This window comes from Rousettus aegyptiacus, unplaced genomic scaffold (assembly GCF_014176215.1).
Source record: "Rousettus aegyptiacus isolate mRouAeg1 unplaced genomic scaffold, mRouAeg1.p scaffold_m13_p_1, whole genome shotgun sequence".
Taxonomy (NCBI): domain Eukaryota; kingdom Metazoa; phylum Chordata; class Mammalia; order Chiroptera; family Pteropodidae; genus Rousettus; species Rousettus aegyptiacus.
The window spans coordinates 123335631-123355511 of record NW_023416284.1 but is presented as its reverse complement, the minus strand read 5'-3'; the positions used below and the strand labels follow the sequence as shown (position 1 = coordinate 123355511).

The following is a 19881-nucleotide window of genomic DNA, read 5'->3' as shown; positions in this document are numbered from 1 at the left end:
ACATTTGATAAAGTGATTCTGTTGGGAATCCTATGCACAGTATTTTATTAGCCATATGTAAATAGTATTTTTAAAAACATATCCACTTATTTATTTTAAACATACCCACTTGTTTATTTTAAACATATCCACAAACCTTTATTACTTTGAATATGAAGGAACGAATTTATGTAAAATTATATATTTTCTCCATTTAGGTTAAATAGATGAAATAGGAATTTTCTATTAAACTATGTCCATCATTATGTTTTCAAGTAACATAAATGGGACACAAGATTCTATAGAACAGTGAACTTCAAACTTTGTTGATTATATACACATTTCTGTAAAAAAAATTTAACATTACATTAACTTCTTTAAATATTAAGGTTTTAATTTAATTTAATGATATTTATACAGAATTTGTTATGATCAAGGCACTGTTATAAGGGCTTTACAAAATTTAATTAATTTTTCTTCATAATAACTCTGTGAAAGAGGTATTATTATTATCACCTTTTTACATGTAAAGGAACTCAGAGACAGAGAAGTTAAATATGTTGTCCATGTTAGATAGTATTAAGTAGCAGAGCTGGGAAGTCTGGTTACATATTCATGCTGTTAATCCAGTAATCTGTCTTTATAATAAATAAAAAATAATAATTGTAATGAATGTGCTAACAAATTTTATGTTTTATAAAAACAAATAAAAATTAAAAAGAATAAGGCAAAGAGAAACTAAGCTATTTTAAATTGTCAGGTTAATTGTAAGGGCAACACATTATCTGACTAAATATTGCAAGGAAGGATTTATACATGAGAACATTCATAATTGAATTATTGTGCATATATAATAATAAATTGTTTTGATAATTCTGAATTTTTAAAAATTTTATTATTAGTTTCAAGTATACAGCATATTGGTTAGTCATTTATTTCGAAATCTATTTCATCTGATATTAGTACCACTACGCCCGCATTTCTCTGAATGCCATTTGCTTGAAATATCATTTTCTACCCTTTCACTTTGAGTCTATATTTGTCTTTGGAACTGAGATGTGTCTCCTGGAGGCAGCATATGGTCGAGTTTTGTTTTTTGATCTACTCTGCATGTGCCTTATCTCCATTCCCCTTTGTGAATTTGGATCTTTGAATCTTCGTTTTTTCAGTCATTGTTATCTCAATTTGTTTTTATGTATGCTGAATGTTCATTACTATCTTGATGTAACCCAAATGGCCCACCAGCAAATGTGAGCTTGAGATCTGCACATAAGAGCTGCCACAGGTCAGAACTGTAGGTATCGGGTGGTGAACTGGGAGAAATAAAGAAGCTGCCTACCATCTTCTTTTCCCTGGCTGCCCTGAGAATTCTGTCTTTGTTGTTGATTTTTGATAACTTTAATACAATGTGTCTTGGTGCAGACCTTTTTGGGTGGAGATAATTGGATGTACTGTTGACTTCTTAAATTCTAAGTTCTAGCTCATTCCTTAGGTTTGGGAAATTCTCGTTATTTGTCTGAAAATGCTTTCTAGTCCCTGCTACTTTTCTTCACCTTTGATAATGCCCATTATTTTTATTTCCTCTCTTGATGATATCAGCTAGTTCTTGAATTTCTCATTCAGTATTTTTTATTCTTCAGTTTCTTCTTCCTTCTAATTTATTTCTAGATTTCTGTCTTCGATATCTTTGATCCTTTCCTCCATTTGGTCGCCTATATTTCCCAAGCTTGCAATTTTAATATTCAACTCTTGCAGTGTGTTCTTTATCCCCATAAGTTCTATTTGGTTCTTTTTGAGGGTTTCAATCTCCTTGTTCTGCTCATCTAGGTATATTTTCAGTTCCTGAAATTGTTGATATGACTTGTTTCAGAACTCACTGAGTTTTTTCAGACGTACCATCCTGAATTCTCTGTCATTTAAGTTACATATTTCTATGTCTGTAAGCTTCTTTTCTGGAGATTTTTCTTTTTCTTTATGAGATACTTTGTCATTTTGGTTATTCATGGTGTTTAATGGACTATTTCTCTTCCTGGGCATTAATCAAAATGTATGTTGTTTTTTTTTTTTTTTTTCCAGAAAGAAGATTTATTATATGAAAGTCTCTCTTTAGCCTGCTGCAAAGAAGGTGCTTTTCTTTTGGTTTCCAGTAGGTGGCTTCTAAGCCTCTTGGATCCCTGCTTTATATAAAGCCTTAAAAATGCTTTTTATTTTCTTATAGATATTTACTTACACTTGCTACCCTTAGTTTCAGTCTCTGTCAGTGTTATCAACAGTTTCAGGGTGTTTGCTCAGATTCCCCTGGGGCTCAATGGTGTTTGGTCTTGGAGGGCATGGGGGGAGGGATTCTCTTTATTGGGAATTGGGGGCTGCCACTCAGCCTTGGTTTTGCAACTGCGGCTGGTAAAAATCAATTGTTATTTCTCTGCCATCAGGATCTCTGCTTTCTGCCTGGGTCCTGCCACCAGCGATGTGGAGCTCCGAGCGCTCCCAGGCAGGGCTGTTCAAGGAAATCGGCATACCTTCTCCCCTCCCCCTTCTCCTGTAGGGAGCTCCAGAGACTGGGAGAGGCAGCTTCTTTATTTCTCCCAGTCTACTGCTTGATACCTAGGGTTCTGACCTGTGGTAACTCTTATGTGCAAATCCCAAGCTCAGATAAGCTGGTGTGCAGTTTGGGCATTTTTTGTTGAGTTTTAGATGTTCAGCTTTTTGTTGTTTCAAAGGGAGAGATCTGGGGACATCTCTCACTCTGCCATGTTTCTGAAATCTGGTTAGACCTTTATATAGTTTATAAAATGATTCCCCTGATTGGTCTTTCTCTCCTCTGGTTCTATACCTAGCCATTGCACTAATGCTGACTGCATTCCCTATGCCATGCTCCCCATCCCTGTGACCAGCTATCAACTACTAATTTGTATCTCTTTAACCCTTTACCCCTTTCTCTCAACCTTCCAAACCCTCTCCCCTCATAATTTTGAATTTTTTGACCAACTCTTTGATCTAATTAGATCATGTTTGGTTTTATACCATAACATGGACAATGAAGAACTTATACTAGTAGTAGAACTTTCCATGATGCTGTTATCTTGTTGACTTATATGCTTGCATCACTAGTATTATCTTTAACATGTGGTATCTTTGCAGGAATAGTTTAAAGTAATTTGCTCTTCTTGTGAAGATTAATTTATATAAAACTTGATGATGAAATACGAAAATACTCTCAACTAGTTTTTTTATACTGTTGTAGGATGTTAACATCCTGAACTTAGAGAGTGAATTCATGAGGAGACCATCATTTACCCCTCTGCTCCTGGATCGTTCACACTTCTTTCAGGATATTTTGCTCAATGTATGAGATATGATGCCTCTGATGTACTTACTGACCAAGGATGTCATTAACAATGCATGTACAGTTGACCCTTGAAAAATACGGGGTTTATGGACACAACTCACACATTTGAAAATCTGTGTATAACTTTTGACTCCCCATAAATTTAACTATTAATAGTCTGCTGTTGGCTTTACCAATAACATAAACAGTTGATTACATATATTTTGTATGTTTTATAGATTATATGCTATATTCTTACATTATAGTAAGCTAGAGAAAAGAAATATTATTAAGAAAATCACTTATGGAATTTTTCAAAAAAATTAGTGTATAAGTGTTGTTCAGATGTCAACTGTATTAAATATAGACTCTTACATTATTTTTTATTTTTAGAAAAAATAAATGGTAATGGAAATTCTAATATATATTTTTTATATATCCCCAAAGGATTGTCTTGTGGTTTTCCTGGAGGTATGCACATCCTCTTTTGGGTTAGAATACCTTGAAATGCAACTGAAGAAGTCACCTAAATGTAAGAACTCAAATATGAAGTCACCTGAACAGAGGATTCAAATATGAAGGATTCAGTATATGTGGCTGAGGGAGGCAAAGGGTGATTATAGACATGAAACTCAATAGAATTGCAGCAGAAATTTGGCCTACAAATATAGACATTGTTAACCTACCAAAAAAAAAAGGTGAGAAAAGTTTAAGTAGCACACTAGCTAGCTCTTTCTGTTAAAATCTTTTTTTTTAGTCAGCCAGTTCCTTCACAGTTAATCCTTAGTGCATATCTTTTGATTGTGTCCTAAAGGCACATTGTGGAGTTAACAAAATGGGACATACCCCATTGCCTTTTTCTTTACACTGCCGCTCTGGGATCCATTACTTGATTCCATGCACTAATGAGCCATGAAATATTATTATTCTGCTAACTTAACTCAGGGAGGCCACTGGGATATTTTAGAACAATTGGAGAGGGATGGAGTGCTTGGCTTACAAATTAGCTCACTAAAATACATGAGCTTTTTCTTTAAAAAAAACAACAGTAAAAAAAATAATAAACTGAAGAAATCGTAGAAGAAAAGCAAATTGAAACCATAATGCATGATTTTCAAAGTGTGGTTCCCAAAGCAGCATCCACATCACTTGGAATTTTTTGTGAATACAAATCCTGAGCCTGGCCCAGACCTAATGAATCAGAAACACAGTTTGGAAACTGTGGAAATGTATCAATCAACAAATTTGAATTTAACAAATAGAGAAGTACCCATTCTCTTCAACTGCTTGGAATATTTACAAATATTAACGATTTACTTGGCAATCAAGGAATTGTTGAAGAAAACTCACTGCTGCTTTAGGGTTGGAGTTTATATTTCTTTACTTGAACAGCTAGTAAGGAGAAAAACTAGATGCAGGAGTAAGAAGAACCTACACAAGTTAGGTGGTCATGGAACTTATGAACATAGTTCATCAACATAAGTAAGCAAATTTCCATTTCCTACAACTAGTTTACGAATTAATTCAATAATACATTTTAGATACTTTGAAATGACTATTGCATTTAGCTGATACACAGAAACTTTGTATTTGGCATTGAATGAAATCCCAAGAATTTTGCATTGAATAGTTCAGGAAGAATCTACTCTTAACTCAAAAACTTATAACTTCTTTTTCTTCATAGCAAGAGATAATGCATAAATATAAGTAAATGTACATGAGACCTTCCCCCACCTCCCACAAAAAACAACAGTTAGGAAAGTTGCATGGCAAAAAACTTTCACACAGTTTAAAGCAATAATTTTCAGAGAAATATTATGTTATTTAGTCACCATATAGACACCAGTTTTTATAAAATAATAAAATGCTAATTTCCCTATAAATTGCATGGTCTTTATAGTTTTTCCCTTTTTAACCATTTTGAACCAAGAAATCTCACTTTAACAGTTTGATAGTTTTCACTTTCCTGATTTTATTTTACCTTTTTGTTGTTCAGAAAATTTAAATCAGAGCAATTAATAGGTTTGTCATTATCCAAATATGAACATGTTTGCATATATGTTTGGATAAATCAACAATGAGAATATCACAGGAAAAGTTAAAACTTTCTTTTGTTTGTTTAAATTTAATTATTCTAAGAAAAACACTAGAGTGGTATAATTGAATAAATTGGATTTACAAAGAATAGTTTAAAAAAAATTATTATTTATGCTTAGAGCACCTGGCCTTCCTAGGTGGTCTCCCATCCAAGTACTAACCAGGCCTAACCCTGCTTAGCTTCCAAGGTCAGATGGAATCAGGCTTGTTCAGGGTGGCATGGCTATAGACATTGGACTGTGGCTCTACTGGGGTGTGAACCCAGGACCTTCTGCATGTAAAGCAGATGTACTAACCACTACACCATGGAACCATGTCCAAGAATACTGTTTTTTAAAAATGTATTTATCCCCCATTTTCACCAAATTAAAATTTTTGATTTTCAAGAAAAGAACAAATGGCAAAAATATTCCTTCAACATACATAGTTTAAGACTCATTCATTCTCACATATTTTTTTAGAATAATTCCTGCATGTGAAAAATCAAATAGCATAATAATGAGAAGCATTTGTCTTTTCCCTCCCTGCTGCAAATCCCTGGTCTCCTTTCCCAGAAGCAACCATTTTTATTTGTTTTGGCTGTTTCTCCTGGTATTTTCTTCTATATTACCTGTTGATTTCCCATCAAGGTAAGGATCTCTGAATTGGTATCTTACATTCTTTCTCTACACTTTATTTTCCTGCCCAACTAACCTTCCAATATAATGATATAATAATTTGGAGGGCAAGTCTCTATTCAGTTTTTACTTTATTATGACTTTGAAAATATTATTTATTACAATCCAAGTGGTAGTCTATGACTTTTTTATAAAACATTTTTTGTAGATAATAACTTCCTTTTTTTTTCACTTGCATTAGTTTTCATTGTACTCACCATCAATTTATAAAGTCTTTATCTAATGCTTATCCATATTATTTTCCAAGTGTGAAACATTTCAGATAGTCTATCATGAATTCTTGAATGTTTTAGAATTCCTTCTCAGATTCTTCTATCTTTTTTTCCCAACTAAATTTGTTTGTTTCTACTGCTTGCTGGATTTTATGTCTTCATCCTTTTTTTTTTTTTTTTTTGAATTGGGGTGGGTGGGTGAGATTTTTAAATTTTTTTCTGAGGCACATCTTCCCATGGCTTCTTTGGAAAAGGCAACTTCTAAAGTTAATTGCAGATCCAGAATTTCATTTTACTTTATCCTCACACTTGATTGGTACTTTGGCTGGATATTGTATTCTAAGTTAAAATAATTTTTCCTTAACATTTTTAAAGCATTGAATTTCATGCCATTCTAAATATAGGTCTTTCATGTATGACCTGATCTTTAGAAGATTTTAGATTCTTCTCTTTACCTCTGGTACTCTGAAATGTCATCAAGATGTTCCATAAATAAGTCTTTTCTCTTTCTTTGTAGTCAGTATTCAGTGAGACTGTGTACTTTGTAAACTCATGTACTTGAGTCTTTGTACATTTCCTTATACAATATTTTTTTGATAAATTTCTCTCCAGTTGTTTCTGTTCCATCTTTCTGTAACTTCTATTATTTAGATATTAGATCTGATGGATTAATCCTCTAGGTCTCTTTTCTCAAACATTTCCCAATTCTTTGTCTAATCATTTTTATTTTCTGAGAGATTTCCTTCACCATGTCTTATAGATTTTTTAAAAATTGAGTTTATTGAGATAATATTGGTTAATACAATCATATAATTTTCAGGTGTCCATTATTATTTGATATCTGTATATTCTATTGTGTGATTACCACCCAAAGTACAGTTTCCTTCAGCAACCATATATTTGATCCCCTTTACCCACTTCATCCCTATCCTACTCCCCTATATTTGACCCCCTTTACCCTGTATACCTCTTCCCTCCTCCCCCACTCTCTACCCTCTGGTGACCACTAGTCCATTGTCCATGTCCCTGAGTCTCTGTTTATGGTAATAACGACAAATCTATCAATAATTACTTTAAGTGAAAATGGTTAAATGCTCCAATCAAAATATATGGTGGCTGAATGTATAAGAAAACAGGCCCTTACATATGCTGCCTATAAGACTCACTTCGGATCAAAAGAGACATAGACTGCACATAAAGGGATGGAAAAAGATATTTCATGAAAATGAAAACAAAACAAAACAAAAAGCTAGTATAGCAATACTTTTACCAAGTAAAATAAACTTTAAAACAGAGGCTATAGCAAGAGACAAAGGACCCAGCAATCTCACTTCTGGGTATTTACCCAAAACGCTACTTTGAAGGGACATGCGAATCTGTATGTTCATTGCAACACTATTTTCAACAGCCAAGTAATGAAGGTAACTTGGGTATCTACCAATAAATGAATGGATAAAGAGGTGGTACATATAGACATTGGAGTATTTCTCAGCCATAATAATGAATAAAATCTTGCATCTGTTACAATAGGGATAAACGTAAAGGGTTTTGTGCTAAATGGACAGAGAAATACAAATAAGGTAAATAAAGACAAATGCCATATGATTTCACTTACACGTGAATCTAAAAGGCAAATAAACAACAACAACAACAAAAAAACAGAAACTCATAGATGCAGAGAACATTTTGATGCCTTCAGTTATGGGGGTGAGTGAAAAGGAGGAAGGAATTAAGAAATAAAATTGGTAGTTACAAAACAGTGATGGCGATATAAAATATGGCATAAGGAATATAGTCAATAATATTGTAATAACTGTATGGTGTCAGATACATAGACATAACTTTAATAACTAGATTATAAATTTAATAAATTTATAATAACTAGGCTTATTGGGGTGGTCACTCATAAAATATATATGTGTCTAATCACCCTGTCGTACACAGAAAACTAATATAATATTGTATGCCAACTGTAACTAGAAAGTTTTTATTTTTATTTATTTACTTTTATTTTTTGTTATTATTTTTTGAACATTTTCTTTTTTTTTCTTTTTTTCTCCCACCCTCCTCCTGCCTAGTAACCACTATTCTATTGCCTGTGTCCATGAGTCTCTGTTTGATTGTCTCTGTTCATTTGTTACTTTTAAGTTTATATCCCACATACAAGTGATATCATGTGATTTTCAGCTTTTTCTGTCTGGCTTATTTTGCTTAGCATGATTATCTCGAGGTCCATCCATGTTGTCGCAAATGGCAGTATTTCATCTCTTCTCATAGCTGAGTAATATTCCATTGTATATACGTACCATGGCTTCTTTAGCCAATCATCTATTGTAGGGCACTTCAGTTGCTTCCATGTCCTGGACACTGTGAATAATGTTGCTATGAACATTGGTGTGCAAATATATTTCTAGATATGAGTTTTCAAGTCTTTGGGGTAAATACCCAGTAGAGAGATTGCGGGATCATATGGTAGATCAATTTTTGGTTTTTTGAGGAACCTCCATACTGTTTTCCATAGTGGATGTACCAATTTGCAGTCCCACCAGCAGTGTATGAGGGTCCCTTATTTTTCCACATCCTCTCCAACATTTGGTACTGCTTGTCCTCTTGATTATAGCCATTGTAACAGGTGTGAGATGGTATCTCATTGTGGTTTCAATTTGCATTTCCCTAATAGCTAGTGATGTTGAGCATCTTCATATGTTTGTTGGCCATTTGTAAGTCCTCTAGAGAGAAGTGTCTGTTCAGGTTTCTGCCCATTTTTTTTTTTTTATTGGATCATTTGTTTTTTTGTTGTTGTTATTGAGTTGTATGAGTTCTTTGTATATTTTGGATATTAGGTCCTTATTGGAGACGTTGCTTGCAAATATAATTTTCCACTGAGATAGTTGTCTCTTTACCTTGTTGATGATTTCTTTTGCGGTGCAGAAGTTTTTTAGTTTGATGTAGTCCCATTCATTTATTTTTGCTTTTACTTCCCTTGCCTTTGAGGTCAAATTCATAAAATCCTCTTTAAGTCCAAGGTCCTTGAGTTTAGTTCTTATGTTTTCTTCTATGCATTTTATTCTTTCCGGTCTTGTATTCAGGTCCTTAATCAATTTTGAGTTAATATTGGTGTGTGATGATAGACAATAGTCTAGTTTCATTCTTTTGCAGGTAGCTTTCCGGTTTTCCCAGCACCATTTCTTGAAGAGGCTTTCCTTTCTCTACTGCATGTTTTTGGCTTTTTTTGTTGAAAATTATTTGCCCATATAAATATGGATTTACTTCTGGACTCTGGATTCTGTTTGATTGGTCCGTATGTCTTTTTTACTGCCAATACCATGCTGTTTTGATTATTGTCACTTTGTGATTTAATTTGAAGTCAGGCAACCTCATTCTTTTTTCTCAGGATGACTTTGGCAATTCGGGGTCTTTTGTGCTTGTATACAAATCTGATGATTTTTTTGTTCTCTTTCTTTAAAAAATGCCAATGAGATTTTGATGGGGATTGCAGTAAATCTGTATAATGCTTTAGGTAATATGGTCATTTTAACTGTGTTGATTTGTCTAGTCTAAGAACATGGACTCTCTTTCCGTTTCTTTGTATCTTCTTCAATTTCTTTTAATGAGGTCTTGTAGTTTTAATTATATAGGTCCTTCACATGTTTTTTTAGCTTTATTCCTAGGTATTTTATTTTATTTTTTGTTCCAATTGCAAAAGAAATTATTTTTCCCACTTCTTTTCTTACACTTTGTTAGAGTATAGGAACACTATGGATTTTTGATTTTGTATACAGAAACTTTACTATCTTTGCTTATTGTTTCTAATAGTGTTCTTGTGGAGGCTTTAGGGTTTTCTATATAGAGAATCATGTCATCTGCAAATAGTGACAGTTTGTCTTCTTTGTTTCCTATTTGGATGCCTTTGATATCTTCCTTTGCGTGATTGCACTCACTAGGACCTCCAATGTTATATTGAATAGCAATGGCAATAGTGGACAGCCTTGCCTTGTTCCTGATCTTAGAGGTAAGGTTTTTAGTTTTTCACCATTAGGTATAATGTTGGCTAAGGTTTTGTCATATTATGGTCTTTATTATGTGAAGGTACTTTTTTTAATACCAATTTTAAGTGTTTTAATCATAAATGGATACTGTATCTTGTCAAAGACTTTTTTTATCTATTGATATGATCATATGATTCTTATTTTTCAATTTATTTATGTGGCGTATCACATTAATTAATTTGTTTACGTTGAACTGTCTCTGTGCCTCTGGGATGAAGCCCACTTGATTGTGGTGTATAAGCTTTTTAATATATTGCTGTGTTTGGTTCACTGGTATCTTATTTAGGATTTTTGCATCTGTGTTCATGAGAGATATTGGTCTGTAGTATTTCTTGTGTGTGTTACCTTTACCAGGTTTTGGTATCATAAATATTGGCCTCATAAAATGTGTTGGGAAGTATTGCCTCCTCTTCAAGTATATGGAAGAGTTTGAGGAGAATAGGTATTAAATCTTTGAATGTTGGGTAGAATTCACTGGTGAAGCTATCTGGTGCTGAACTTTTACTTTTTGGTAGGTTTTTGATGATTGTTTCAATTTCCATACTGCTGATCAGTCTATTTAGATTTTCTGGTTCTTGATTCAGTCTAGGAAGTTTGTATATTCCTAAGAACTTGTCTATTTCTTCTAGGTTATTAAATTTGGTGTTGTATACTTTTTCATAGTATTCTTGCATGATCCTTTGTATTTCTGTGAAGTCAGTCATAATTTACCTTCTTTCATCCCTGATTTTGTTGATTAGTGTCCTTTCTCCTTTTTCTTTAGTAAGTCTAGCCAGGGATTTGTCAATTTTTTAACCTTCTCAAAGAACCAGCCCTTTGTTGCATTTATTTTTTCTATTTTTTTTTTGTTTTCAGTTTTAATTATTTCTGCTCTAATTTTGATGATTTCTTTTCTTCTGCTGACTTTAGGTCTCATTTGTTCCTCCTTTTCTGTTTTTTAAAGATGAAGCATTAAGTTGTTTATTTGGGCTTATTCTTGTTTTTGGAGATAGGCTTCTAATGATATGAGCTTTCCTCTTATGACCACTTTTGCTGTGTCCCAAAAGCTTTGACATGTTGTACTGTCATTATGATTCATTTCTGTGTATCTCTTGATCTCTCTTTTTATTTTTTCTGACCCAGTTATTCTTCAGTAGCATGCTGTTTAATCTCCATGTTTGTGGTTCTTCCTGCTTTCTTTTTGCAAATGATCTCTAGTTTCAAAGCATTATGATCAGAGAATATGGTTGGTATGATTTCAACCATCTTATATTTTTTTGAGGCTATTTCTGTGTATCAGTATGTGGTTGATCCTTGAGAATGTTCCATGTATGCTAGAGAAGAATGTATAAGGAGCTGTTTTGGGATGGAAGGCTCTGTATACATCAATTATGTTCATTTGGTCTAATGTGTTGTTTAAGGATGTTATTTCCGTATTAATTTTCTGTTTGGATGATCTGTCCATATCTGACAGTGGGGTATTTAGATCCCCTACTATGATAGTGCTTTGGTCTGTTTCTCCCTTTAGTTCTGTTAGTAATTGCTTTACATATTTTTGGGCTCTCTGATTGGGAGCATAGATATTAGTAAGTATTATGTCTTCTTGGTGCATGATTCCCTTTATCATTATGAAGTATCCCTCAGTATCTTTCTTTACATTTTTTATTTCAAAGTCTATTTTGTTTGATATTAGTACCACTACTCCCACTTTTCTCTGAATGCCATTTGCTTGAAATATCATTCTCCACCCTTTGGGTCTATATTTGTCTTTGGAACTGAGAAGTGTTTCCTGGAGGCATATGGTTGAGTTTTGTTTTTTGATCCATTCTGCAACTTCGTGCCTTTTTATTGGTGAGTCCAGTCCATTTACATTTTGGGTGATTATTGAAATATGAAGTCTTCTTATAGCCATTTTATCTTTTGCTTTCTGGTAGCTCAGTGTCTCCATTGCTTTCTTGTCCTTGTGTTTCTGTTTTCTTTATTTTGGTTAGCTTTTGTGGGTTTTGCCTCCGACTCTTCTTGTTTTATGTTATATACTATAGTTCTGACTCTATGGTATGTGGTTACCATTACAAATATGAAAAAGATATATGTATATGTGTGTGTGTGTGTGTGTACATATATATATACACACACACACACACACACATATATACATATATATACAAAGATATATGTATATATGTGTGTGTGTATATATGTACACACACACACACATATATACATATATATACACATATATATACACACATATATATACACACATATATACATATACACATATATATATACACATATATATACACATATATATATATACACATACATACATACATACAGTAGTACATTTTCTTCTGTGTGTGCCTTATCTCCATTACCCTTTGTGAATCTAGATCTTTGAATCTTCGCCTTTTCAGTCATTGTTATCTCAATTTGTTTTTATGTATGCTGAATGTTCATTACTATCTTGATATAGCAATTCTCTTCTTATTATTTAAGCTTGTGATGCCCTGTTCCTAGTAATGTTCGTACTCCTCTGTTTATATTTACCTGATAGTCACTTTATTCCTAATTTTGTTTTAGATGAGCTGACCTCGTTCAGAATTTTCTGTAATGCAGGCCTCGTAGTGGAGAAATCCCTCAATTTTTGTATGTCTGGGAATGTCTTAATTTTTTCTTCATAGTCAGAGGAGAGCTTAGCTGGATACATTATTCTAGGCTGGTAGTTCCTTTCACTTAAGAGTTTTAAATATTTGATTCCATTCCTTTCCCCTTTGTAAGGTCTGTGCTGAGAAGTCTGATGAAAATCTAGTGGTTTTCCTTTATACATTACTGTTTTCTTTTCTCTGGCTGCCCTGAGAATTCTGTCTTTGTCATTGATCTTCGATAGCTTTAATACAATGTGTCTTGGTGAAGGCTTTTTTGAGTTGAGATAATTGGGTGTATTGTTGACTTCTTGAATTCCAAGTTCTAGCTCATTCCTTACATTTGGGAAATTCTCATCTACTATTTGTCTGAAAATACTTTCTAGTCCTTGCTCCTTTTCCTTGCCTTCGGTAATGCCCATTAAATTATGTTTCCTTTCCTAATGGTATCAGTTAGTTCTCATATTTCTTTTACATTATTTTCTGTTCTTCAGTTTCTCTCTCCTTCCTTCTGATTTGTTTCTAGATTTCTGTTTTTGATATCACTGTACCTTTCCTCCATTTAGTTGACTTTATTTCCCAAGCTTGCTATTTCATTTTTCAACTCTTGCAACGTGTGTGTGTGTGTGTGTGTGTGTGTGTGTGTGTGTGTGTGTGTTTAAATCCAGAAGTTCTATTTGGTTCTTTTTTTAGGATTTCAATCGCCTTGTTCTGCTCATCTGGGTGTTTTTGCAATTTCTGAAATTGTTGATATGACTTGTTTCGGAACTCACTGAGTTTTTTCAGATGTGCCATCCCGAATTCTCTGTCTAATTTAAGTTGCATATTTCTATGTTTGTAACCTCATTTTCTGGGGATTTTTCTCTTTCCTTCTGAGATATCTCATCACCTTGGTTATTCATGGTGTTTAATGGACTATTTCTCTTCCTGGGCATTAATGGAAGTATATTCTGTTGTTTTTCCAGAAAGAAGTTTTAATATATAAAGCCTTCTCTTTAGCCTGCTGCAGAAGAGATAAGACATGTAGATGGATTACAAAGTCTTACATACCGTATAAAGGTACAGAAACGGTGCTATAGTTCAGAGGATGGAGAGAACACTTAAAGTTGGGGCAATCAGGGAAAGCTTTTTAGAAAAGGTATTATTTCACAGTGACTTTGAAGATATGGTGAAATTTAGACATATACAACTAAGGGCAGCAGATATTTCTGTGGAGAAAAGGCACAACTATGAGAAAACCTGAGGTATGTTTAGAAGTACTGAGGAACTCGGATTGGTTGGAGAGATGGGCTTGGAAAGGGATGTAAAGCTCAGGAGGCGAAATGACACAGAGTTATCAAGAACCTTGAATGGCTTTAGCTTTTAGAATTTCACATACATATTTTTGAAGGCTGGCCTACCTCCTGATAAAGCACATGTTAGTTTGTATTGGGTTGCTATAACAAAGTACCATAGACTGAGTGGCTTATAAACAACAGAAATTTATTTCTCACAGTTCTGAAGACTGCGAGTTGCAGATCAGGTTATGAAGACTCTCTTCTGGGTTGCAGACTGCCAGTTTCTTATATCCTCACAAGGAAAGATGAGCAAGCTAGCTCTCTGGCCTATTCTTTTAAGAACACTAATCCCACTAATAAGGGATCCATCCTTACTACCTCATTCTGTCCCATCTCCAAATACTACCACATTGGGGATTAGATTTCAACATACCAATTTGGGAGGAACACAAACATTCAGTCCATAACAGGACATTTTGTTCTTTTAGATTTTTAGAGAAATTAAATAGCATAGTACCAACCAGACAAATGTTAAATCAAAATGATTGTTATATAGATGTATTAAATCATGTGTTATGTCAAGGTCTCATCAGTACAAATAGCTATTAAATATAAAAGTAGCAATAAATAAGTTGCTAGAACTCAGAATTAGTCTGAAGCTCCGTTGATGTCTCTGGCAATCTCCAGCTATATGGAGGTCAAAAAGGTGGATGCATAGCATTATAAGATCCATAATATCTCAATATAAAAACTAGAATTCCCTATTTTGTTCTTTGTTAGCACTTAGTTTCCATTAGCTATATAACTATTTCTTTGTTTTAGTGCTGGCCATATAGGTTCTGACCGAAGTACAGATTGTACGCCTCTAATTAGCAAACTTATTGTAAAAGCTTTTTTTGATGTAATGCTTATTTGCTCAAATGGTTCATTTTAAGTGGTACAGCAATTAGAATCTCTTGTGATAAAACTAAAGGCTGGGAATATGCTTTAAAACATTTGATTGAAAATAAATCTAGACCCAATTTTAGAAAGAAATTTTTTCAGATTTAAATCTGAGCTGTATCTTATAATTATCCTGTTCTTTTTTTATAACCATAAAAAAGTTCCTGTCTGTATTATTCCTCAAAAGTTCTTGTAACACCTAGACTCCAAAAATTAAACACTATCTTCTGGGTAAGGCTTTTCATCAATATATAAGCTTTACTTATTAATCTATTAATCTGTGTTCAAACTTGGGTTGTTAACCCAGCTGTGCATTTAAAAATTTTATTTGAAAGAATTGTCAGACTCAGTTGGCTTCTCAATCCCTTGGTTAAAGAATTAATAAAACCACTGACCCTAGCAAGATTTTTTGGTCTTTGTTATATTTTTGTTTTAGAAAGGTTCTGAGTATTCCAGGTGCCAAACTCCTTAAGGAGAAAACTGAGAAGAGAGAATGTAAACTACTGACAAGGTAGCAGTCTGGATCTGTCCTCGCCCCCACAAAGGAGTCAATAAGAACCTTCTCCTTGGGTTATAGGATGTCCTTGGTGGGAGAAAACCTTACCTTAGTGCCCTCAGGGGCAAATTAATAAATGATAGGATTTTACACTTTGTCATTGTGTCTGGCTAGTAATACAGAGAAACCCAGCCCTTATAGATATGAAAAAAGTTAGGGTCATGCTGTGGATTAGGTTTTGGCTTAAGAGGATGTTGTGGCTGGTTGGATCTTTTATCCAGATCAGTAGAATTTTCTCCATATCAGCAATAAGTCTGTTTTGCTTTATTATCAGTCATGTATTCGCTGTAGTAGCATCTTTAATTTCCTTCAAGAACTTTTTCTTTGCATCTATGACTTGGCTAACTGTTTTTGGCCTATCTGAACTTTTGACATGCCTTCTGTACTAGGCTTAATCATTTCTAGCTTCAAATCATTAAAGAGAGATGTGCAACTCATTCTTTCACTTGAACACTTAGAGGCAGTAGCACAGTATTAACTGCCCTAATTTCAGTATTGTTGTGTCTCAAAATAGGGAAGCCCAATTGGGGGTGGGAAGGGAGAGAGATGGACAGATGAACAGAGAGACAGACACAAACAGGCAGGCAGACACGTGGAACAACTAGACGATGGAGCAGTCAGAATATACATGACATTTATGGATTAAAGTTTGCTGTCTTATATGAGCATGGTTTGTGGTGTCCTTTAACAATTTTAATAGTAACATAAAGATCATGAGTCACAGAGCACCATAAAAAATGTAATAATAAAGAAAAATTTGGAAATATTGTGAGAATTATCAAAATGTGACACAGAGACCTGAAGTGAGCAAATACAGCTAAAAAATGGTGCTGATAGACTTGCTCAATGCAGGGCTGCCACAAATCTTCAATTTGTAAAAAATGCAGTATCTGGGAAGCACAACAGAGAGAAGCACAGTAAAACAAGACTTACTTGTATATACAGTTGCATTTTCTTTACCTTTTGTAGCTATCATTTTCTCTTTGATCTTTAAATATTTTCACTTAAAAAATTATTCTTTCACTCCTCTCTATGTGGTTTCATTTTAAAATTTTTATTAATTTTTATTTTATTATTTTATTTTTAATTTTGAAATTACAGTCAACCTTGACTATTATATTAGTTTCAGGTGTGTAACATAGTGGTTAGACACTTATATAATTTGTGAAGTTATTCCCCCTGATAAGTCTAGTATCCCACTGACACCATACATAGTTATTACAATATTATCGACTATATTCCCTACTCTGCACTTTACATCTCCATGACTATTTTGTAACCACCAATTTGTACTTCTTAATCCTTTCATCTCTTACACCTAGCCCTCCAACCCCCTGGCAACCATCAAAATGTTCTCTGTATCTATGAGTTTGTTTCTATTTTTTTTTTATTTGTTGTTTTTTTTGTTTAAGATTCACATATAAGTGAGATCATATGACATTTTTCTTTGTCTGACTTATTTAATTTAGCATATTACTCTCTAGGTCCATCCATGTTGTCATAAATTGTAAGATTTTATTTATCTTTTTATAACTGAGTAATATTCCATTGTATATATGAACCACTTTTTCTTTATTAAGTTGTCTATTGATGGATACTTAGGTTGCTTCCATATCTTGGCTCTTGTAAATAATGCTGCAATGAACATAGGGAGGCACATATTTTTTCAAATTAGTGTTTTGAATTCTTTGGATACATACCCAGAAGTGAGATTGTTGGTAGTTCTATTTATAGTTTTTTGATGAACCTCCATATTATTTTCCATAATGTATGCCCCAATTTGCAATCCCACCAACAGTCTATGAAGTATATTTCATTGTGTTTTTAATTTGCATGTTTCTGATAATCAGTCAGGTTCAATATCCTTTCGTAATGTCTATTGGTCATCTACATGTCCTGTTTGGAGAAGTGTCTATTTAGGTCCTCCACCCATTTTTTAATTGGATTATTTTATTTTTCTTTGGTATTAAATTGTATGAGTTCCTCATATATTTTGGATTTTAACTCTTTATTGGATGTATCACTGGTGAATATCTTCTCTCACTCAGTAGGTTGTATTTTAGTTTTGTTGTGTTGTTTCCTTTGCTGTGCAAAATATTTTTAGTTTGATGTAGTACCATTTTTAAAATCTTTTTCTTTTGTTTCTCTAGCCTGTGGAAACATATTCAAAAAATAAAATTACTAAGAGCAATATCAGAGAGTTTACTGCCTGTTTTCTTCTAGGTGTTTTATGGTTTGGAGTCTTACATTTAAATCTTTAATTCATTTTGAGTTTATTCTTGTTTATTGTTTAAGAAAGTGGTCTAGTTTCTTTTTCTTTCTTTTATATTTTTGCTTGGATCTATCCAGTTTTCTTAACACTATTTATTGAATGACTGTCATTACATCATTTTCTACTCTTGCCCCCTTTTGTCATAGATTACTTGACCAAATACACGTGGGTTTATTTCTGAACTCTCTATTCTGTTTCATTAATCTTTGTGTCTGTTTTATGCCAGCACTATGCTGGTTTGATTACTATAGCTTTATAGTATAGTTTGATATCACGTGTTGTGATACTTCTAATTTTGTTCTTACTCAAGATTGCCTCGGCAATTCAGTGTCTTACTCAAGATTGCCTCGGCAATTATGTGGTTCTATGTAAATCTTTGGGTCATTCGTTCTAGTTCTATGAAAAATGCCATTGATATTTTGATAGAGATTGTGCTGAATCTGTAGGTTATTTTAGGTAGTATGGGACATTTTAACGATGTTAATTCTTCCTATCCATGAGCATGGTATATTATTCCATTTATTTGTATTTTCTTCAATTTCTTTCTTCAGTGTTTTATAATTTTTTGAGTACCAGGTCTTTTTCCTCCTTGTTTAAATTTATTCCTAGGTATTTTATTTCTTTCGATGCAATTGTAAATGGAATATTTTTTCCTAATTTCTCTTACTCTTAGTTTGTTATTGGTGTAAAATGCATTTTTTTCATGACTTCTCTTGTCTTAATTTTTGGTATGGCTTTATTTTTCTTTCTCATTTGTTGTGTCCATTTGCAAACTTTATCTTTAACTAACGGTGTTGTTTTGCTGTGCTCTCCGTGAGCTTTCATAATTCTGTTTTGAAGTCCTACTCAATAAGGACATTTGTTTTACTAAGTGTTTTATATCCATCATTTATATTTTGCTACAATTTTCATGTATTACATGGCAACATTAATATGAATATTCTTCATCTGTCATTTGTTTTTCATGCTCTTTTCCTCTATTTTTATTAATATATTGATATGAATCTTTTGTTGGCTTTTATTTAATTAATATACCAACTAACTTCAGAGATGCTCACAATGCAGAATATACTTCTTCTACCCTGTTTCATCAGACTGCTCTGTATATGTGAGTCCTCAGTCATTCCCCTTTCTCCTGTCCTCTCTGAGAGTGCCACTGACTTCAAAGAACTAAGACTTTTCAACTTTGTTTGAAATTTTTAGTCTTTTCCTGAAAGCTTCCCACATTCCAGTTTACCTTTTGCTGAACTTGGTAGCCCTTTTCCATATTGTAGTTGGAGATGGAGTTTCTATTTCTGTTTCTTCTCTTTTGGAATGACAAAGGCAAACAGGTCTGTCTTTACAATGACATCTTAATACTAAGGATTCTTTGGGATTCATAAACTAAGAACTTTATGAAGATGAAGATAGCCAAATTTTGTATAGTAACTATATATAGTCTCTGAAACGAGTGCTAAACATTAATTTAAACTCATTATTACATATATTAATTTAAAAAACAAACGTTTTTGGGTGAAATATCATCTTTCCGTTCATCATAGATAGATATGACCTAAGAAACAGTCTCTGTTCTGGTCTATTTTCCAACTCTTCTATTGTCTCAATTATTCTAATATCCTCTATATGCCGCATAATAGTTTGTTTCATACTGCTTGCACTGTTTTTTTTTTTTCTTCCGTATTTTATGTTTGCAGTCAGCCCTAGGACTATGATTCTGTCAATGATCAAAGTTCATGCTAAAAATGACTTTACCTCTTTTTGAGATGGTCTGAGAATTTCAGGCAGCTAAATTCCTTGTTAATGTAGAAATTGATTTTATGGCTTGCTTGGCCTTTTGATTTTCTCTGTAGCCCAAGTTCTTTTTGTTT

The 19881-nt window shown here is 33.3% G+C and overlaps 1 long non-coding RNA gene and 1 pseudogene across 2 annotated transcripts in view; one reads left to right on the top strand and one right to left on the bottom strand.

Annotated features, from left to right (window-relative positions):
* LOC107517043 overlaps window positions 1-19881 on the top strand; it is a 266407-nt gene that overhangs the window by 19090 nt on the left and 227436 nt on the right. The gene's annotated exons all lie outside the window — the stretch shown is intronic.
* On the bottom strand, window positions 5517-5635 carry LOC118606920 (annotated as a pseudogene).